At 39.5% G+C, this 21118-nt stretch overlaps 1 protein-coding gene across 3 annotated transcripts in view; it reads left to right on the top strand.

The window, feature by feature from the left end:
* SLC39A10 (solute carrier family 39 member 10) overlaps positions 1–21118 on the top strand; it is a 110846-nt gene that overhangs the window by 27892 nt on the left and 61836 nt on the right. The window contains exon 1 of one of the 3 annotated variants that reach the window (XM_005676289.3): positions 15698–15851. The exons of 1 other annotated variant lie outside the window; for it this stretch is intronic. The gene's annotated coding sequence lies outside the window, so the exon portion shown is untranslated. Of the gene's footprint in view, positions 1–15697; positions 15852–21118 lie in introns of those variants that run through there. One more of the 3 variants, XM_005676286.3, reaches the window with a different exon arrangement.

Raw genomic sequence — 21118 nt, 5'->3', positions numbered from 1 at the left:
ACAGGCTCTAGGTGCATGGGGTTTCAGTAGTTGCAACATGTGGGCTCAGTAGTTGCGGCACACAAGCTTAGTTGCTCCGTGGTATGTGGGATCTTGCCAGACCAGGGACCAAACATGTGTCCCCTGCATTGACCTGTGGATTCTTATCCACTGTGCCACCAGCGATGTCCTGGTCTGACTTGTGAAGGAGAGATTAGGCTTGGAATACAGATCTTGGAATGTTCATCATGAAAGTCATAGTTGAAGTTGTTGGATCTGATAAGATTTCTTTCCCCCTGAGAGCTAAAGTGATAAGACAAGGCAGTCAAAGGTAGAAATGTAGGAAATGTCAGGAAATGGGAAGAATAATCCACTATTATAGACTGGAAAAGAGTGCTATTCAGGAAGAGAATAAAGATAAGTATTAGTGAAGAGGCTAAAGAAGAGAGAATTTACACAAGGTGATTATCCTACAGTACAGGATGATTACAAAAAGGCAATATTTGGCAGGTAACAAATAGATGATGACCTATAAAACATTTGTTTTGAATACTTTTAGATACATAGAAAAGTAGTAGATACTACAGGGAGTTCTTACATAGCCAACATCTAGCTTTTTCTATTAACATCTTACTTTGGTATGATGATTTATTTGCTGCAACTGATGAACCAGAATTGATGCACTATTATTAACTAAAGTCCATAGTTTATTCAGATTTCCTTAGGTTTTACCCAGTGTCATTTTTTTTGTCATTGCTGTTGTTTCAGAATCCCTACCAGGTTATCACATTATAGTCATCATATCTTCTTAGGTTCCTCTTGGTTTTGACAGTTTCTCAGATTTTCCATGTTTTTGATGATAACAGTTTCCAGGAATATTGGCTAGGTATTTTGTAGAATGGTTCTATGTTTCTCTCATGATTTTGGCTGGGGTTATGGAGTTTTTAGGAAGGAAGATCACAGAGGGAATGTGTTATATTATTTATTTATTTATTGGTTGCCCTGTGTGGCGTGTGAGATCTTAGTTCCCTAGCCCAGAAATTGAACCCACATCCCCTGCCTTGAAGTCTTAACTACTGGACCATTTGCAAAGTCCTGGGAAAGTGCCATTTTAATCACATTCTTTCAAAGGTACATACTATCAGGATGATTTATCAGTGTTGGTGTTTTTGATCACCTGGCTGTGTTAGTGTTTGTTAGATTTTCCCCCTATGAAGTTACTCTCCCAGCTTCTCTTCATACTGTCCTCTTTAAAATGAAGTCATTATGCATAACCCACAACTAAGATGAGGAGACCCCCTTCTTGAAAACAGAGGATCATATAAATAATTTGCAATTATTTTACATGAGATATTTGTTTATTCTCCCTCATTTTAAAATATATCTAATTATCTGTTTATATCCATATGGATTCCTGGATATTTATTTCATATTTTTACATGTAATCCAAAACTATTTATTTTGTTGTTCAAATTGTTCCAGCCTTGGCCATTAGGATCTATTTCAGTGACTGCTGCGTCTCTTTTACATAGTCCAGTTCAGTGGTGACTTGAGTTAGCCATTTCATCCGCATGGTGAACACAGGCAAGAAAAATCTCAAAGCTTTAAACAAAACAAAACAAAACCCAGAGTGATCTAATTGGATAAACACGGAGGAGTCACTTAAAAGTTATATCTGATGAGACTGAGAAAATAATTATGATCTGTTCTTACTGCTTTTATATTTAGAGCCCTCCCTTGTGACTCAGCTGGTAAAGAACCCACCTGCAATGCGGGAGACCTGGGTTTGATCCCTGGGTTGGGAAGATCCCCTGGAGAAGGGAAAGGCTACCCACTCCAGTATTCTGGCCTAGAGAATTCCATGGACTATATAGCTTTTATATTTGCTGTCTGCTAACTTTTCCTTTTAACAGAGAGTAATGTGGTAAACGTTAATTATAATGTGAGTATGCCAGAATTTTTGATGTATTCAAAACTTCTCTGTGAATGCCAGCAGTGTGAGATTACAGAGAAAAATGATTTTAGGTCTTACTTAAATTCCTCCAAAGACTTGATCTTCAGAAATGGTATAAAAATGTTTTCCAATGAATAGGTAATTTTTCTCACAATGAACATCTAGCAGTAAAGCAGTTCAAACATATTTAGAAGACAAAAGTTGTGTTTATTTTGTTCTCTGATCAAATTAACTGATGACATTTAAAAATTTTACTAGGGTCAAGATAGGCTTGGGTATGCTGTTTGATAGGGTGTGTGGACAAATTAAGGATAAAGATAGAGTATTAACCTATTACTCCTTCCCCACATACTACTAGCTATGTTTCATGGAAGTCATTTTCTACAGCCATTCCACTAGTATTTACTCCATATCCACTGTGAACCAAGCAATGTGCTAGAAACTGAGGATACCACATTGAACAAGCCACAGTCCTGCTAACAAGCAATTGGAGCGCATAGGAGACAAAGATTGGGGTAGACAAGTAAAGCGCAAGTGCTATACATTGCAAGCTATGCGCTGTTTGTGCAAGTGTGTAGGAAATACAGCTAACCCAGAACTGATTTGGGAAGGAAAAGGGGCAGGAAATTTTGTGTGTGTATACATTGCTGAAGGACAAATAGGAGGTAATCAGATGAAGGGAAAGGGGTACAGAGGAGAGGGGACACTTGAAGCAAGGAAAAGTATAACTTTTAAGGGAGTACCAAGTCTTTCAGTTTGGCTGGATTATAGAGTTCTAGAAGTATAATATGAAGCACCTATGTGATTGAAACATTTTTAGAAGTCACATTAAGAAAATAAAAGGAATTAGGTAAAAAAAAATTTAATAATATTTTATTTAGCCCAATATTTTAAAAAATCGTATTATCTCAGCAATGTAACCAATATGGAAAATTATCAATGACACATTTTTACTTTTTTTGGTACAATGTTTGAGAAATCTAATAGGTGACTTACGCTTAAAGCACATTTCAAATTGGACTAACCACATTTCAAGTGCTCAACAGTCACATGTGGCTAGAGGCTACTATGTTGGACAGTATAAGTTTAGGGTGAAGTAATAGATAAATCTTCAGAGATAATGTGAAAGGGTGGTGTGAGGCTTTGAAAACTTTTTTGATCTGATTGAGTTAGTGATGATTCCCATTTTCACTGTGGAGGATGGATCGGAGGTGGGCTTAAAAAGACGCCAACTAGTTTTAGGCTACTAGTCTAGTTCTAGGGGAGTGACTTGGGTGTACTGAAAAGTAGGAGTCAAGAGTCATAAGGAGGATTTCTCTGGTGGTCCAGTGGTTAAGACCCCACCTTCCAATGCAGGCAGCGTGGGATCTGTCCCTGGTTGGGGGACTAATATCCCACATGCCTTGTGATGAGGCCAAGAAAAAATGTCGTAAGGAGAGAATGAATTGAGAGAGGAGGCAAGAATGACTATTTCACTACTACTTGTTTTCCCCCTTCTGGGAGTGAAGTAGGAAACTACGGGGAAACAAGGGAAGAATGGCAGGATTGGGAGACAGTGTGTTCAGTTTGGACATCTTAAATTAGAGTTGCCTGAGAGATATCAAGTAGAATCTTTATATCTGAAAACAAGGAGACATATAGATAGTAACTGAAGCCATGGGATTGGATAAAATAATCCAGGTTGAGTGGGTAAAACAGTAATTCTCAATCCTGATTTCTTAGTAAGAATTGCCTGAGAGGTGATTTAAAATTCACATTTTGAGTTTCATTCCCAAGTTGCTGTTTCACTAGGATAAGGGTGGTAAATTGTACTTTTCATAAGAATCCTTATAGTCTCTGATGCTGATACAAGTAATCCTTAGAATTCTCCTTCACAAACACTGGTGTAGAATGATAAATAAGAGGACCCAGAAGAAACTGCTTACATGTGTGGGAGTTTAGAGAAAAAAAAGACCACGAAGAAGATAGGAAGGGAGTCTCTAGCAAGTTGATAAACTATCAGAAGAGTGCTGTCTTCTGTTAACATGAATGGGGGGAGGATTCTAACCTGAAGAGGAACAAAGCTGGTGGTGGGACAACTAGACAGGTTTCTGACTAGTTGGGCAGTCAGTCTGGTAGAAAGTTACCACCTCTCTGGTTACTTTTCATGCTCTGTGTCCTGGGCAAGTCTTCTTCACCTATCATCAGATCCATCAAATTTCCTGAGTATTTGAAGGAGGAAGGGTTTTAAACTGCCTGAAAAGGAGCAGAGAAATGAAACAATACAGTTAAAAGTGAGCACTAGAGTGAGTAACTAAGGTGGCATTTGGGTAACCTGTTAGTGGTAAAAGCTCAATTTCAGTAGGTGAGTTGAGTAAGTAGGCTAAATGAGTTTATTTGAAAAAAAAAAAACCTTTTTAAGAATCTTGGCTATGAAAGGAAGGAAAGAGAAGCCAGAATGTATAAATATCCACTGTTTACTCATAAAATAATAAGAAATACATGCCCTTCTTCTGAAATACTTGCGCTTGTTTCATTTCTGTTGTATGGATTGATTTGATACTGTAAAATCTCCATTCATCCTTCAGAGAAGATAGTTATTAAATAATATTATTTTGCTTATCAGCGAAATGATATTTGGTCATTCTATCACCTCTTGTACAAATTGTTGGAATGGATAAATCATTTTGCAGAATAATTATTAATGGTTTGAAAGAAGTGCCAACTTATCGTAGGTTGGGTTAGATGAGGGAGACAAGAAAGAAGAAACCAGAAATTTGAACCTGAATTTCTCAGTCTCCTACTTACCCGTCCTCTACAGGTCAATCGTGTTGTACTGGCAGAACTTGCCTCATCAGCCCCAAACTGGTAAGATTCTGTCATTCTTAATCATGGTTAGTCGACAAGTCAATTCACCTGCTGCTGATAAAGACAAGCTCACCAGAGCTTCATTGTTAAAGTAATTTGGGGTTAGCTGCTACAAGCCCTCTCTAACTCTTAACACAATTCCCACTACCAGTTTAATCTAGAACTGACTGATAATAATCACCAAACTTTTCCATTAACAATGCTGTTAAATTGTTATTTAAATTTAACAGTTAAATATTGCACAAATGTAGTAAATACTTAAACAATGCCCTTTGCTTCCAGTATGGAATGCTAGAAAGTATAAAAATTCAAATGAAATATAAGTAGGAGTATTAGAGTTTGGTTCTAAATACAGCTGAAAGTTTAAGTTAGATGCAAATTAGTTTTTGTTTGTTTGTTTCCTTCGAAGAGGGTGGGTCTATTTTAGAATGGAGCCAAATAATTTTAAAGTCACATCTGCATCACTTTCAAGACATGCCCAGTTTGCCCCACAATGATCAGTCTAAATATTTTATTAAAAAATAAGTGTTAGGCACAGGCATGACTGCATCATATTGGCTGACGTCATTACTGATCCGTTTTGGTTATCTCAGAATTGCTCCAGCTCTAAGGCTATTGTTAGTTTTTGAACTTCTTATTTAAAATAGGGAAACAATACAGACTAATTCTGAAAACTTGTATTTAAAGAGCTCTACATTTATAAAATCATCAATGTGCCTATTTGGTCCAATTACTGGAACATTATAGACACTAGGTATATTTGGTTGACTTGCATTTATTGCAATGCTTCATGTTTTACTGTTATTATGGAATTTTTAAAATACAAAAGTAGAAAAAATAGAATGAGCACTCATATAACCATCACCCCCTTCAACAATTTATACAGAAATAACCTTGCATCATCTGTACTCTCGTTGGATTATTTTAAAGCAAAAGTCAGACAATCTTATTTCATCTATTAATTCTCTTCTATTCCTCTAAAAGAGAAGAATTCTTTTCTTAGGCCCAATTTTATTACTATACATTTAAAAATTAATAATATTTCCTTATTATCAAATGCCCCATCAGTATTAAAAATTTCCTAGTTGTCTCATACTTCCTTTTACAACTGAATTCTTCAAATTAGGAACAAAACAGGCTCCCATGTTGAAATGCTATATGTTGAATACTTCTTTGGTTATAACTTCAACAGTCTCTGCAAAACAAAAATGTCACATGATCCATACCTTCCAAGGGGTTATCTTCTCAGTAACTTGCCATATCATGTAATGAGTTTATAAAATCTATAAAGATTTTGATTAATTTATTGACTACCTTTTTATAAATAAATTTATTTGCAAGATTTTTTTTTTTTTTGTCTTTGGGAAGAATTTTTTTTAAAAAATAATTCACTAAAGTATTAATGGCCAGTCAGGGCTGGGTTCATCGTGGCCATGCAACCTGTACAATCACATGGGACCCCATGCTAAGAAGGGTCTGTGCTTGGTATATTGCTTTGTTGTTGCCATCTTGAAATTCTTAATACTTTTGATCAAGGGGTCCCACATTTTCATTTTTCACTGGGCCCTAGAAAGCTTTATAGCTGGTCTTGCTGGCAGTATAAAGGCTAGAAAACACTTGTTGTTGTTTAGTTGCTAAGTTGTGTCTGACTCTTTCACAGACGGACTGTAGCCGGCTCCTCTGTCCATGGGATTTCCTAGGCAAGAATACTGGAGTGTGTTGTCATTTCCTTCTCCAGGGGATCTTACGGACTCAGGGATTGAACCTATATCTCATGCCTTGGCCGGCAGGTTCTTTACTGCTGAGCCACCAGGGAAGCCCAAAAAACACATGATTCCCAGCCTATGTCTCAAATGAGTTAATAATTATTAGTCTACCTAAATCTCCTACCTATATCTATAAAAAGAATATTAAAATCTAACAACTTTCAAATTACTGACCAAAGCAACTTTTGACCAAGCTGGTCTTTTTTGAACAGTTTTTTTTTTTACCCATGCAAAACATGGGAATGGGTTTAAGAATACTTTTTCCCATATTTATTATTTGTTTGTTGACCATCAATAATGTAACTTTGGAACATAGTGTCAGCACATAGTAAACACTATACTGTAACTGCTTGTCATGATTATGATTAATAATTATTATCATTTAGTATTGCATTATTTAGTGTCTTGGCTCAGCATAGCTTCTAGATAAGAAGATTTGAAATGCTTCAAAGACAGTCTTTGACAGATACTAAATTAGGAACATAATTGTGAAGAGATTATTTCCTAAGTGATGGTTGGGTGCATGCATGCTAAGTCACTTTAGTTGTGTCTGACTCTTTGCAACCTTAAGGACTATAGCCTGCCAGGCTCCTCTGCCCCATGGGAATTCTCCAGGCACGAAAATTAGAGTGGGTTGCTATGCCCTCCTCTAGGGGATCTTTCTCACTCAGGAATCAAACTCGTGTCTCATGCGGCTCCTGCATTGCAGGGGGATCCTTTACTGATGAGCCACCAGGGAAGCCCAAGTGATGGTATAGTTTTCCAATTTGGGCCTTATTTCACAAGCACAAATACCATCTGGCCTGACACAGGCAATCAAGCTCTCTGAACCAATTTAATATCACACACACGGATTTCCAAACTTAGGCTTTCTAACTTTTTCTTTCAACCTTTATTAAAAGTTCCAGGGGACACAGTTACATGTTGGATCTAGTACCTAATTTGGAGGAGCCACTGTCTAGGATGTAGGGTTTCATCTAGTCTTTGAATGGACTGGCTAGTTCTCCAGGGATTTCATAGAGCAAAGCAAGTTGGAAATTTTTATGATTCTGTTGATACCTAATTTCTATTTCCTACTCCCTTATGCCTATACAATTATGAAAACGAAAATTAGTCCATAGAAGACAATACAGGTGATTTACAACATCTCTTTTTGATGATAGCAAAGGTGCAAATATTTCCCAAATGTGCTTCCTATAATAATAAATATAGGAATAATAAATAATGAAACACCTTAATAAAAAGGTGTAGAAGAAAAATCCCAAATATCTGTGCTACAAAGCTTGGTTATTTTGCAATCAGTATCACCTGGAATGGTCAGATACATTCTACTTACATTTCTAACATTGCTGACGAATCAGGTATCTTAAAAAATGTAAAGAACTGGGAAACATACAGGAAGAGGCTCATGCTAAAATCATACTCAAAAGTAGTCACTGTTTGATGTAAATTCTAGAAAGTTTAAGTAAAGACTAATGCATACACGTGATTCTCTGTAAAGATAATGCATAATGTTTGTTGTGGACTCTCTCCACCCTAAGAACATAAAAGGCTTTCCTCAGAGCACACATTCCTGGTCTCTCTGGAAACACCCCACACATAAGGTAGAACCGGAGACATGTGATTTTGGTATTCTTCATGCAGAATCCTCAGTTTACTTGTGCCTCCAAAGAGGCAGAGTGAGTGTAAGTGAAGGGGATTTGGTCTGGGACTTGTATAAAGCTGGGAGTGCCATCAGCATTTTTGCAGCCATCAGTTCAGTTCAGTTGCTCAGTCCTGTCCGACTCTTTGCGACCCCTTGAATTGCAGCATGCCAGGCCTCCCTGTCCATCACCATCTCCCGGAGTTCACTCAGACTCACGTCCATCGAGTCAGTGATGCCATCCAGCCATCTCACCCTCTGTCGTCCCCTTCTTCCTGCCCCCAATCCCTCCCAGCATCAAAGTATTTTCCAATGAGTCAGCTCTTCGCATGAGGTGGCCAAAGTACTGGAGCTTCAGCTTTAGCATCCTTCCTTCCAAAGAAATCCCAGGGTTGATCTCCTTCAGAATGGACTGGTTGGATCTCCTTGCAGTCCAAGGGACTCTCAAAAGTCTTCTCCAACACCACAGTTCAAAAGCATCAATTCTTCGGCGCTCAGCCTTCTTCACAGTCCAACTCTCACATCCATACATGACTACTGGAAAAACCATAGCCTTGACTAGATGGACCTTAGTTGGCAAAGTAATTTGCAGCCGTAGCAACCCATATTATCGCAAACACAGCCCTTGTCACTCTGTACCGTAATTGTCTTTTCAATTACCTCCCTGACTGGGCTGTAAGCAACGTTAGGTAAAGAATCATATTTTCCTTGTCCTCATTTTCCAGCTACGTAGTGGCCTGCACATCAAAGGAGCACAAACTTACCTATAAATAGTTTCATCCCTTAAAATTTGCCTTTCTTCCCCAAGGTAGACTTGCAGAGGAGGTAGATTCATTTAAATCCAAGGACTGAAATGAACCTTCAATCCCATAACTGAATTTTAGTTTAAATCTGCTGGGATATATTTGCCTGCACTTGACCAATTCTTCATTGATTACCACATTAATAGCTCATATATATATGACTGTGATCAAAGTCATTAACATACACCTGATTCTGCCTAATTTTTAATGATATAACTAGCATAAATAAATACTTGAACAATTATATCAAGTCACCATAAAGAGGGGAAAGCTTTCATCTAAATGTATAACCAAATTGGCTAATTAACATTTTAATTTAAGAGACTGGAATAATCTCCCTTGAAATTGAGTCAAGCTAGTCAAGCTCAAAGATAAATCAAATGTTCACATTATAAGTATCTTTAAATGTTTTTATTCTCTATTCCATTTACAATTTTCATTGACCTATTACATTTACAGCCTGGAAAGCTACCACTTTATGGTTCTACTATTTTTTTTTTTAATTATCAAATTTTGCAGAGAAAGTATGGAGATATTCTCAGAAAAATTGGGACCTGCACATAGCATCTAGATAAGAATAAAGTAATGTAAGGATTAGGAACATAACCTCCAGAGCCAGACTGTCTGGATTGGGCTTGTGGCTCCAACCCCTTGCTAACTACCTGTTTTCTTTATCTATGAAATGGGCATAATAATATCTACCTTGCAGAGCTGTCATAGGAATAAAATTAGTTACCATATTCACAGTACTTAAAATGGCACCTGGCACATTTTAAACCATACACCTTCATGTGTTTAGGGTGGGAAGAAAAACTGAAATCTAACTGCTTAGAGAAAGCAACCATCATTGTAACTGGAATGAAACTTGAATGTGATGAAATCATTCGAGGTTATAAGTGAGATTTACAAGGGAAAGGTTAAGCATAGTAGGTTACTAACTACTAAGTATTACCAGAATCATTCCTCACAAAGTATTAGGAAGTTTAAAAAACTTGTAAAGATGTATGCTGGGAAGAAGAGGTGATTTATGGGATTCTATGAAGAATGCAAAAGTGGCTTATTCTAATAAAAATAAAATATGATTTGAGCTTTACTTAGAAACAGTGCAAGGAAAATTCAGAAATCCCTACAAGTTTTGTTTTGACAGTTCATTCACTGACTTCCCAAATATTTAGAATTTTGCTGCTTTCTTGCTCTGAGATTCTTAATAAGTAAAGGTAAGCAATATTTGTTAAGATAAACCAAGTGTATCTTGGCTTTAAAAGGTGTATTTGATTATTTTCATAAATGTCATTAGTGAAATGAGTCCCATTATTAATTATCTTGGAAGCCCTAGGCAAGACTTGAAATTTGCTCTCATATGATGACATTTTTAAATGAATTTAAAAATGACTTTATTAATTTAACTTGTTACACAAATGAACTTGCTTTTAAAAATATTTACATGGTAACTTATTGTTAATTCATTTCCATGTTGATAATTTTTATTAAATTGAACCATAACCATCCACAAATATTCTTTAAATCTGTAATATTCATGCTGCTATTTATATTACATGATAAATACATATTCCTTTGGAATGAGAGTTAAGGTTTGGAAAGTTGATTTCCACTGCGCTCCTGGAATTTCAAGAGGACTGTCTGTTGGCCTCTAGGACCCCTCGGTTGGTACAAGGGGCTGCTTACCAAGCCTTCTGCTTTCCTTCTTTTCAGTATTCTGTGAGTGAGCAAGGTAGCTAGAAGCAAGACTGAGAAGTTGGCAGTATGTCTGTTTTTCCTCCTGTCCTTTTTATACCACACTACCCTTAAAAATCTGGATAATCAAATTTCCTCCCTTCTTAAAAACTTTCTCTTCAGTAAAGACCTTGAAAAGTATTTTCTCACTAGATAAGTAATAAAATGGTAGTAAACTTCCCTCAGAGTCTCTTTGGCTTCAAGGCCCAGGAACAAAGTTCTAAATGTGGAATTCCGGGGCTGGTGAGGACGATAGAGTAGGTTTGCGGGAGAAGTTTTTCCATCACTGTCATGTGTCAAATCTGTTATCCTTGCTCTAGCACTGAGCTTCTTGCTTTTGTTTATTCTTCTGAGTGGGTCTTCCCCTTTCTTCTAGGCTAGGTCTCATTCCTATTTTGAAAGGATTTGCCACGGCAAATCAGAGGCTGAAATCAGAGGTTCTAAGCTTCTACATTATTGTTTTTCTCCCAGTAGGGATATCTAATGTTAAGAGTCTTTTGTTTGTATCACAGTTAATTAAAACTAAGATCTGGCAAGTCTATTGTTAGCATTATCTAGGCAAAGCATATAAAAGAAAAAAAAATTTTTTAAGCTAATTTTCTACCCTGGCTGGGTGAGTTGCTTGACTTGTCGTTTTGTTTCATTTCTCTAATCTATTTTTATTTCTGCAGAGAACTTGAAACTGATTTTATTGAATTAGCCTACCAGCTTAAAATGATCTCACTTGCCAGACATGTCAATCAAATGTGTTTCTCACTAGGGTGCCTTTCTCCCTGGTGCCTTTCTCCCTGTCTTTGTGTACCCTTTCAAAGTGGTGGGCTCTCTGCAAGAGGATGGCCTTCTCTATTTCATGAGTCCTGCTTTTTAGAAAGAGACACAGGACTTCTGTATTTCTCTCTGAGAATATCCATGTAAGCTCTGAGGGTCTGTTTATCTTCACTTTAGGAATGGCAAGGCTTTGGATGAGATAGAGCCATAATTCCTCAAGGGATGAGAAAAAGATGAACCCACAGGCCTCAATTCCCATCCTGACCATAGGGTTGACATGTTTAATGTCACATAGTGTTACAGGCCTTAAAGAACAAGGAGGGAAATATACCTTTTATATTTCTCTGGCTTTAGATCTAAAACTTAAGCCTTAAGTTCCAGGCTAAAATGTAGAGTCTCTAAAACTGAATAAGCAGTTAATTTTGAGTCTAGATTTAGTACATATTCCTGAGACCTTCTTTTCCCAACTTTTTAACACCTATTCCTGGTACTTAGTACTCCCCACAACAGGGCTATATACCAATATAATTTAGTCTTCCTTCTCAGGTATAAACTTGTCTGAACCAAACATTTTTGGTCATGTAAAAATCAGTTTAAACTGAATATGGATTTAAGGAGTTTATGTTATCTTTGATTATTACTAATTTTGATTCATGGAAAGAATTGTTGAGTTTGAAAGGCTTGATTTCTCAGAAGCACTCATGTTTTTAATAAATTTAATTAAAGGCTCTTAATTTTATTGTGTATGATGTCAATTTTCTCCTCTACTAGAGGGGAAAAAAAGTTTTATGACAGGTTTTCTTTATTCACGGCTAAAGATTGAGGTATGAAGCATGGTTCTTATTTTCTTTATTTATTGTAGCTGGTTCTTTTCTAACCCTCTGAGGTGCAAAAAAAGCCATTGGATTTATTATCTCTTGCTTCACAAAGGTAGATTGTTCACGCTTGAAATTTTAGATATGTGAAATAAAATTGTGACTGAAGCAAAGCAAATGAGGGTCAACCATTTACACATAATGCAATACTTTCTCTTCCCCCCACATATTGCAAATCATCTAAACTGTCTTTATAGTTCAGATAAGCTCGCTGAAGAATTGATGCTTTTGAACTGTGCTGTTGGAGAAGACTCTTGAGAGTCCCTTGGACTGCAGAGAGATCCAACCAGTCCATTCTGAAGGAGATCAACCCTGGGATTCCTTTGGAAGGAATGATGCTAAAGCTGAAGCTCCAGTACTTTAGCCACCTCATGGGAAGAGCCGACTCATTGGAAAAGACTCTGATGCTGGGAGGGATTGGGGGCAGGAAGAAGGGGACGACCGAGGATGAGATGGCTGGATGGCATCACGGACTCGATGGACGTGAGTCTGAGTGAACTCCGGGAGATGGTGATGGACAGGTAGGCCTGGCATCATCTTCTTCTCCTCCTGCTCTCAATCTGTCCCAGCATCACAGTCTTTTCAAATGAGTCAGCTCTTCGCATCAGGTGGCCAAAGTATTGGAGTTTCAGCTTCAGTATCAGTCCTTCCAATGAACACCCAGGACTGATCTCCTTTAGGATGGACTGGTTGGATCTCCTTGCAGTCCAAGGGACTCTCAAGAGTCTACTTCAACACCACAGTTCAAAAGCATCAATTCTTCGGCACTCAGCTTTCTTTATAGTCCAACTTTCACATCCATACATGACCACTGGAAAAACCATAGCCTTGACTAGACGGCCCTTTGTTGGCAAAGTAACGTCTCTACCTTTTAATATGCTGTCTAGGTTGGTCATAACTTTCCTTCCAAGGAGTAAGTGTCTTTTAATTTCATGGCTGCAATCACCATCTGCAGTGATTTTTGAGCCAAAAAATAAAAAATAAAGTCAGCCACTGTTCTACTGTTTCCCCATCTCTTTCCTATGCAGTGATGGGACCAGATGCCATGATCTTAGGTTTTTGAATGTTGAGCTTTAGGCCAACTTTTTCACTCTCCTCTTTCACTTTCATCAAGAGGCTGTTTAGTTCTTTTTCACTTTCTGCTATAAGGGTGGTGTCATCTGCATATCTGAGGTTATTGATATTTATCCCAGCAATCTTGATTCCAGCTTGTGCTTCTTCCATCCCAGCGTTTCTCATGATGTACCCTGCATTTAAGTTAAATAAGCAGGGTGACAATATACAGCCTTAATGTACCCCAGCAACCAGTCTGTTGTTCCATGTCCAGTTCTAACTGTTGCTTCCTGACCTGCATAAAGGTTTCTTAAGAGGCAGGTCAGGTGGTCTGGTATTCCCATCTCTTTCAGAATTTTCCACAGTTGTGATCCACACAGTCAAAGGCTTTGGCATAGTCAATAAAGCAGAAGTAGATGTTTTTCTGGAACTCTCTTGCTTTTTCAATGATCCAGTGGATGTTGGCAATTTTATCTCCGGTTCTTCTCTCTTAGAAAGCAGTGAAGGTGTAAGTACCTTAAAATATTAATATCAGGAATGTAAGTGCTCTACCTTATGGAAATTTAGGAGAAAGATATTGCATATATTTTAAAGTTACTGAAATAATATGTTCAATAAAATAATTATAGCCTTAAAATATCAGGATAGATAATTTGGAAGCTTTTTATGCTCTGAACCCAAAAGAGGTACTCTATATTGATTTTATGAAACCTAAAGACCTTGGTTCTGATTTTATAAACTTTAAAGACTTTGGAATAAATTTAGACCCATTCCTTTAATTTATCCATGAATCTGAGGACCATGGCCATTGCCTCCCACAGTTAGTGACAATGGTGACACCTGAAGCTAGTACTCAGACTTCATCTCTTTAAACCTCAGGACTTCTCCCTCTCCCTAACAGCAGCAGTGAAAACCTGAAGGAGTGAGGTCAGTGGGTTGGCTTTTTCAAAGAAACAAAGGGATATGAGAAGCTGAGTATCCTGGCAGTCAGTAGGTCTTTACTGAGCACCTAAAAGACATTGTTTGTAGGGATACAAAACAAAAACAAAACAATCTTCCTTCATTAAATATGCAGAATACCGGAATATGTAGTCCTAACTGGGTTTGGATCTTAACTCTCCTCCCTACCTGTTCAGTAGTCTTAGGCAAGTTACTCGTGTCTCAGTTTCCTGGGGCAGGATAATACCTACTTCTTCGTGTCGAGAACGAAACTAATACACATGTAGAGCAAACAGGAAGTACTTGCCGAAGAGTAAATCTTGCTATTACTATTGATCATGGTTTTATGCACTCTGGTAGATATCAGTAAGGCTGATCAGATTCCTGTAACTCTCTGGCTGGATACAGAATCAGACACACCAGACAGAATAGATAAGTCTCATCATGAAGATCAAATGCCAAAAAGCAGGGTAATGGAGTAAAGGCAGCCACCTTTTAAGTACCGGCTGTGAATTGCTCCCGAAGAGGGGAGGAAACAATTCTCATGTCAAGTATGGTGTGAGCAAACCAATGGGAGCAAGAATGGGCACGACATGATCTGGAGTCCTTGGAATTGCTTGGCTGAATCCGGAGGTTTTGCTATTGGGTGTTAAGAATAATCGATTAAGCAGTAGGAGGTAGTGGAAGAGGTTGGAAAGTTGTCAGAAGCCTCGAGAATTTCTCTACGTGCGTGACAAGCTCTCTGGATTCAACTTTTTCTTTTATTAGGCTTGGAAGGCCCACAGGAAGTGCTCTTTAGAATAAACTGGGAGGTGGGGATGGGAGAACTATGCAAAATACCTCGCATTTAGCACTAAATAAGTATTAGTTCCTTTTTCCCCTCGGAGATTGAAAGGTTACTTTAGTAAAGGGGAAGGGTTAAATTAACGTAGATGTTTAACTCCTGTACAGATAAACATTTTAATTTATCAATCTGAAACCTGGCTGAAGCGTTTTCGTTTAGAGTTTCCCTTACTCGCCCGCCTCACGCGGGCGGCAGCAACCGACATGCAAACCCAAGGAAGAGGAGAGGGGTAAATGGTCGCTCCACGCATGCGTGAGAAGCCTTCTCAACTCCCCCGCGGCGTCTTTTCTTGGAACAAAACTAGCGCGGAGCCGCGGAGCTCCGCAATTTGCGTAGACTCGAATTTCCTATTGCTCTCACGGTCCGTGTGGAATCCTCGAGTGGGGCAGTTCCCCTACGCTATTTGCGTTATTCGAAGTGAATGGCTGGGTGGTGCGTGTACGCCCAGAGCATAGCGCCCATAGGCGGACGGGGTGCGGCTGCGCAAGGACTTGAGTGGGCCGTGTACGCCGCTAGCGTAGCGTGGTGTCCGACGCGCGGGTCTCCGCGACGCAGTTGGCGCAGCCGGCTTTGGTGAATACACGATTTGGTGCAGCCGGGGTTTGGTACCGAGCGGAGAGGAGATGCACACGGCACTCGAGTGTGAGGTAACTATAAAACCCCGATTTGTTTACATTCCCTCCCCCAGAACCGGCCCCGTGCGCGGCGGAGACTGCGAGTCCCGGGACGGCGAGGGGGTGGAAAGGGAGACAGGAACCGGGGAGTCGGGGCTGAGTCCTTCGGGGATCGGGGCGCTGTGGGCTTCCCGCAGTTGCTGCAGTCGGCGGCGGCGGCGAGCCGGGCAGAGCGCGCGGTGGGCTGCGCGTGGGGCGCCGCCGCTCCTCGTGTGCGCTCTGGGCTGCTGCCGGGTTAGCGATCGGGCAGCCTCCGCCCCGCGTGCGGGACCCGCGCCCGAGTCAGCCTCCTGCCGAGGCTGGGGAGCCGTGCGAGAAGTGGGGGAGTCACCGCTGAGCAGGCGGCGGCGGTTGGGGGGCTGCGCGCGGCCGGTTAGGGGCCGAGGTTGGCGTGGCCGGTGGAGGCGGGGATGCGTTGGCCAGAGGATGGGAGGGTCCGCAGTCCGGTCTCGGAGGGGCTTGGAGACAGGCGGCGGCGAACGCCCCCGATCTTCCTCTCGCGTGCTCCCCTCCTGTGTGTCACGGGGATCCCCGGGATGGAGCCTGGGCGCCGCTGTTCCGGCCCGGCAGGCTAACGGACGGTGGCGCCTCTGCTCCTACCGCGGGAGGCCTGGTGGGGCTTACTTTCTCCCCGACCAACCGAAAAGCCGAGGCGGGGCGCGGGGGAGTTGATATTGAAGCCAGCTGGGGTCCCTGGAGCTGAGGGCTCGGGTGGGGCTGGGTCGGTGGTCGAGGCCGGGTGAGCCGGGAGGTGGCGCGGCTGCCCGGGCTTTGTTCGTGAAAGCCCTTTGGCGGAGAACCTTAGGGGGCCCACCAGGCTGCACTACCTCGGGGAACCTTCGCAGCCCCCTCTCCGGGTCCAGGGATCTGCTCAACTCCTTGCTTCTCCCTTGGGATCCCCGAGTGCCCAGGCCTGGTTGAGGGCGCAGGCGACGTGTGGCTTCCTGTGGCTTCTCTAAAGAACTGTTCACGTGGGAGGGAGCCTCTCCACATGGGCTGACTTTATGAGCAGGGCACAAGGAAGAGAGATCTCCCGCAGGATCCGCAGCCCTCAGTTGGAAGTGTCCCTGGCTCAGATTGTTTTAAGTAATAAAGTAACATTAAAGCACATAATTTAAAAAGATGGTAGGTTATACTGTGGACTTTTTAAAAGTCTTTTACGCCGTTTCGTTCTCTAGTTTCACCTAGGAACTGAGTCATTCTTGATGGAGCAAAACGAGCAAGTAATAAGTTTACGTTCCATTTGTGTGTGTGGTTTTTTTTTTTTTGGTCGGGTATCTAAATTTACCTAATTAAGATCTAGCAAGTAATATATTGGAAAAACTGGAGATTTAAAATGTAGTTGATTGTAGTAATTCAATTGAAAGCCTGAAGACTCTTACGCACTGTTTTTTGTTAGGACTTAATTCTAGAGATGTTAAGTCATCTTGAGTCAGTCTCTTATTCTAGACCTTGGGTCCATACCAGTTATCTCACATCCCTACCTGCACTAAATACTCGATAGAGGATTATCAGGGTATTATCAGTGATGAGTGATTAGAAGAAAAGAATGATGTACTGGAGGAGCTTTTAAACTTTTGTACGGTGAAGTTCAGAATGGTGATTTTAAGTATATGGAATACATAAGATTCTGGAGAATCCAGTTGTACTAAAATATAATTACCAAAATTTTAAATATTAATGGTGAATTCATGCTTTAGTAAAGCATTAAATATCAAGAGTAATGGCAGGTCATAATGCCTAATTTCAAACTAGTGAAGACTGTAAATATAGGATTTAATTTGAATGATTTATATTAGTAGTGTCAGGTGCTGCAAGTTAACTGATTTTTTCTTTTTTGGCCTATATTTATAACTGAAGGGATAACTAAGGTTACTTTATGATATATCCTTCTTCGGTATCCAGATTCTCAAACCTGAATTCTATATACAGCTCCCTGGTTAATAACCCCTCTGTAATTTGTGCTACTTTAGAAGAAGTGGTTAGTTATGAGGTGACATCAATATATCATGTGATAACTTTTTGCTTCCCCGGTAGATCAGCAATGAAGAAATCGGCTGCCAATGCAGGAGACACGGGTTTGACCCCTCGGTCAGGAAGATCCCCTGGAGAAGGAAATGGCAACCCACTCCAGTATTTTTGCCTGGGAAATCCCATGGACAGAGGAGTCTGACAGGCTATAGTCCATAGGGTCGCAGAGAATGGGACACAACTTATCCATTAAACAACAACCTTTAATTATTCTTCGTGTTAATTTGTATTCCTCTAACAACATAAAAGTCAACAGACTTCCTCCACTTTTTTAAGCACTTGATTTGAAGCCATTTTTAGGAGGCCTCCAGTTTGGTATGCAGGTACATCTCTAAGTGGTGTTTTCTTTTCGTTTTTAAACAGATTTGTTCATGCACTGGAGAAGGAAATGGCAACCCACTCCAGTGTTCTTGCCTGGAGAATCCCAGGGATGGGGGAGCCTGTTGGGCTGCCTTCTGTGGGGTCGCACAGAGTCGGACACGACTGAAGCAACTTAGCAGCAGCAGCAGCATGAAGAATATAGGGTATAGGTGTTGTAACAAGGGTAATTATTCAACAACAGGAATGATTATTTACTTTTAATTAAAAGATAATTATGTTGTTACCATTCTATTACCCACTTCCTTGACCCTTGTTTTGGCCGTTATTGGAGAGAATGTAGGGCTTGGAGTGAGACTTAAAGTTCAAAACTGATCCATTATTAACTAGTTTGGTTGCCTTGAACAAATTTCTTTATCTTAATCTTTTATCTGTGAACTTGGAAGTACCAGAAAAATCTATCTCATGGTGGACTGTAGCCTACCAGGCTCCTCTGTCCATGAGATTTTCCAGGCAATAGTACTGGAGTGGATTGCCATTTCCTTCTCCAGGGACCTTCCCAACCCAGGGATTGAACCCTGGTCTCCCACATTGTAGACAGATGCTTAACCGTCTGAGCCACCAGGGAAGTCCCCATTAAATGACAATGAATCAAAGGGCTACAGATGATTCATTTTACCTTCTTTTCTGCATACAAATCTTCCAGTTCATTAGTGGTTGAAGGACTACTTTCTGTCTTGATTCCAGAATGAGGTTTAATGGTCTCTACTGGGCCACTGAAGAGGATACAATTGTTGTTATTCTATTATTCGTATGTAATAATCCATAGAATTTCTTCTTATTTTGCATTTTCTAACTTATAATTACATATATACGTCTTTTTTCTGCCAAACTAAATTCCTTGAGGGGCACATACTCGATAACTTTTTGTCAAATAATACTTGTGACAGTGAATGGACAAAACTTATCCAGTGAATGTACAAAACTCTTTAATCAAATTAAAAATGTTAATTGAGTGATACAAAATTTAAATTCAGTACTAATCAAAGGAAATGCTTTGGATTTTTATATGTCAGCCCTTATCTGTGTAGTGGCTACCTCAAGAATGGAAATGTTTTTTGTATGTATATATCAAAAAAGGACTATCACTAGTGTATTTTAAACTTGTTCACAAGTTGCAAAAGAGTATACAGTAGGAAATGGAAAAGAGGTATAGGTGATCAAAAGAGCTAGTTATTTTGCTTTATAACAGGTTTATAACCTATAAGGTCATCTTTCATTACGAGTAATTCTTATTAAAAATATACTAACTAGCTGTTAGAAGAGTTCAGGTTGTCCCAACAGTTTGATGCTGCCCCCTAGTGTTTGATTCCCCTTGAAGTTTTCATTCCCTTCATCTTTACCTTTCCCTAAAACAAAACTGTTTTAAGTTGCAATTAGATTCTTTAGTGCTACTTATATAGTTTACTTTGAGATTTCCTCCAGCTGGTTAATGTTGCTATGAGTCATTTTGAACTGTTAAAAAGCTATTGCTTTTCACCCTAATTTTTCAAATAGAGGGTGAGTTTGGATGGAGATTGAACAGTGTAAGTCCTTGTTTTCTTGCAAATTATGTTGGAGGAATTTTTCAGACAGAAAGAGGGCTGTATGTTAAATATGTATCCTTGAGATTAACTTTGTATATGAATAGTAGCAGTTACTTCAGTCTGGGTTTCTTCTGCTTTCTTCTGAGTTTCTTCTTTTAACTTAGTCCCATATAACTGTATTGCCTCCACTGTACTGAAAATGTTAAAATCACATAGCCTTTATTTTTTAGCTCAAGTTTTTCTGAACTCTGACATTTATAGAATGAAATTTGAAAAATAGTCTAAGGACCTTTAATAACCATAAGATTTCATGTAGTCATTTATGTAAACTCTTATTAAAATGTCAAATTATACCAGTTATCAGTATTCCAAACTATTTAAAAATTTTTCATTTTCTGTAAGTTCTGTAAATAGACCACACACACACAGAACAGGTTTTTCCAAAATAAGCAAAATATATAAGCAAATATTCTTAACAAATATTTACTATAATCAGAATATTCAAAAGTGTGTCAGTAGATATGAGGCAATTTTTAACTGAAATTGTAAAGTTTAAATGACAATAGCATTATTGAAATTATTTTCAGCTGTTTAAGAGACCATGTTTAATATTCAGAACACAATAATTTATAGTTAGTACATCATAGAACATACAGTGTCAAACTCTAATAGATTTTTAGTATTAGATTTTTCATATGAAAAGGTATTATTGAATGGGATGATGGTTTCACATTTTTCAGTTCAGTCGCTCAGTCATGTCTGACTCTGCAACACCATGGACTGCAGCGTGCCAGGCTTCCCTGTCCATCACCAACTCCTGGAACTTGTTCAAACTCATGTCCATCGAGTCAGTGATGCCATCCAACCATCTCATCCTCTGTCGTCCCCTTCTCCTCCTGCTTTCAGTCTATCCCAGCAGCAGGGTCTTTTCCAGTGAATCAGTTCTTTGCATCACGTGGCCAAAGTACTGGAGCTTCAGCATCAGTCCTTCCAATGAATATTCAGGACTGATTTCCTTTAGGATGGACTGGTTTGATAGCAATACAAGGAACTCTCAAAAGTCTTCTCCAACACCACAGTTCAGAAGCATCAATTTTTCGGCGCTCAGCTTTCTTTATGGTTCAACTCTCACATCCATGTGTGACTTCTAGAAAAACCATAGCTTTGACTAGATGGACCTTTGTTGTCAATATCTCTGATTTTTAGTATGCAATCTGGGTTGGCCATAGCTTTTCTTCCAAGAAGCAGGTGTCTTTTAATTTCATTACTGCAGTCACCATCTGCAGTGATTTTGGAGCCCGAGAA

The sequence above is a fragment of the Capra hircus genome, chromosome 2 (genome assembly GCF_001704415.2).
Source record: "Capra hircus breed San Clemente chromosome 2, ASM170441v1, whole genome shotgun sequence".
NCBI classification, from domain to species: Eukaryota; Metazoa; Chordata; class Mammalia; order Artiodactyla; family Bovidae; genus Capra; species Capra hircus.
Note: the sequence above shows the minus strand (reverse complement) of the source record. Positions and strands in the feature narration are given on the sequence as shown.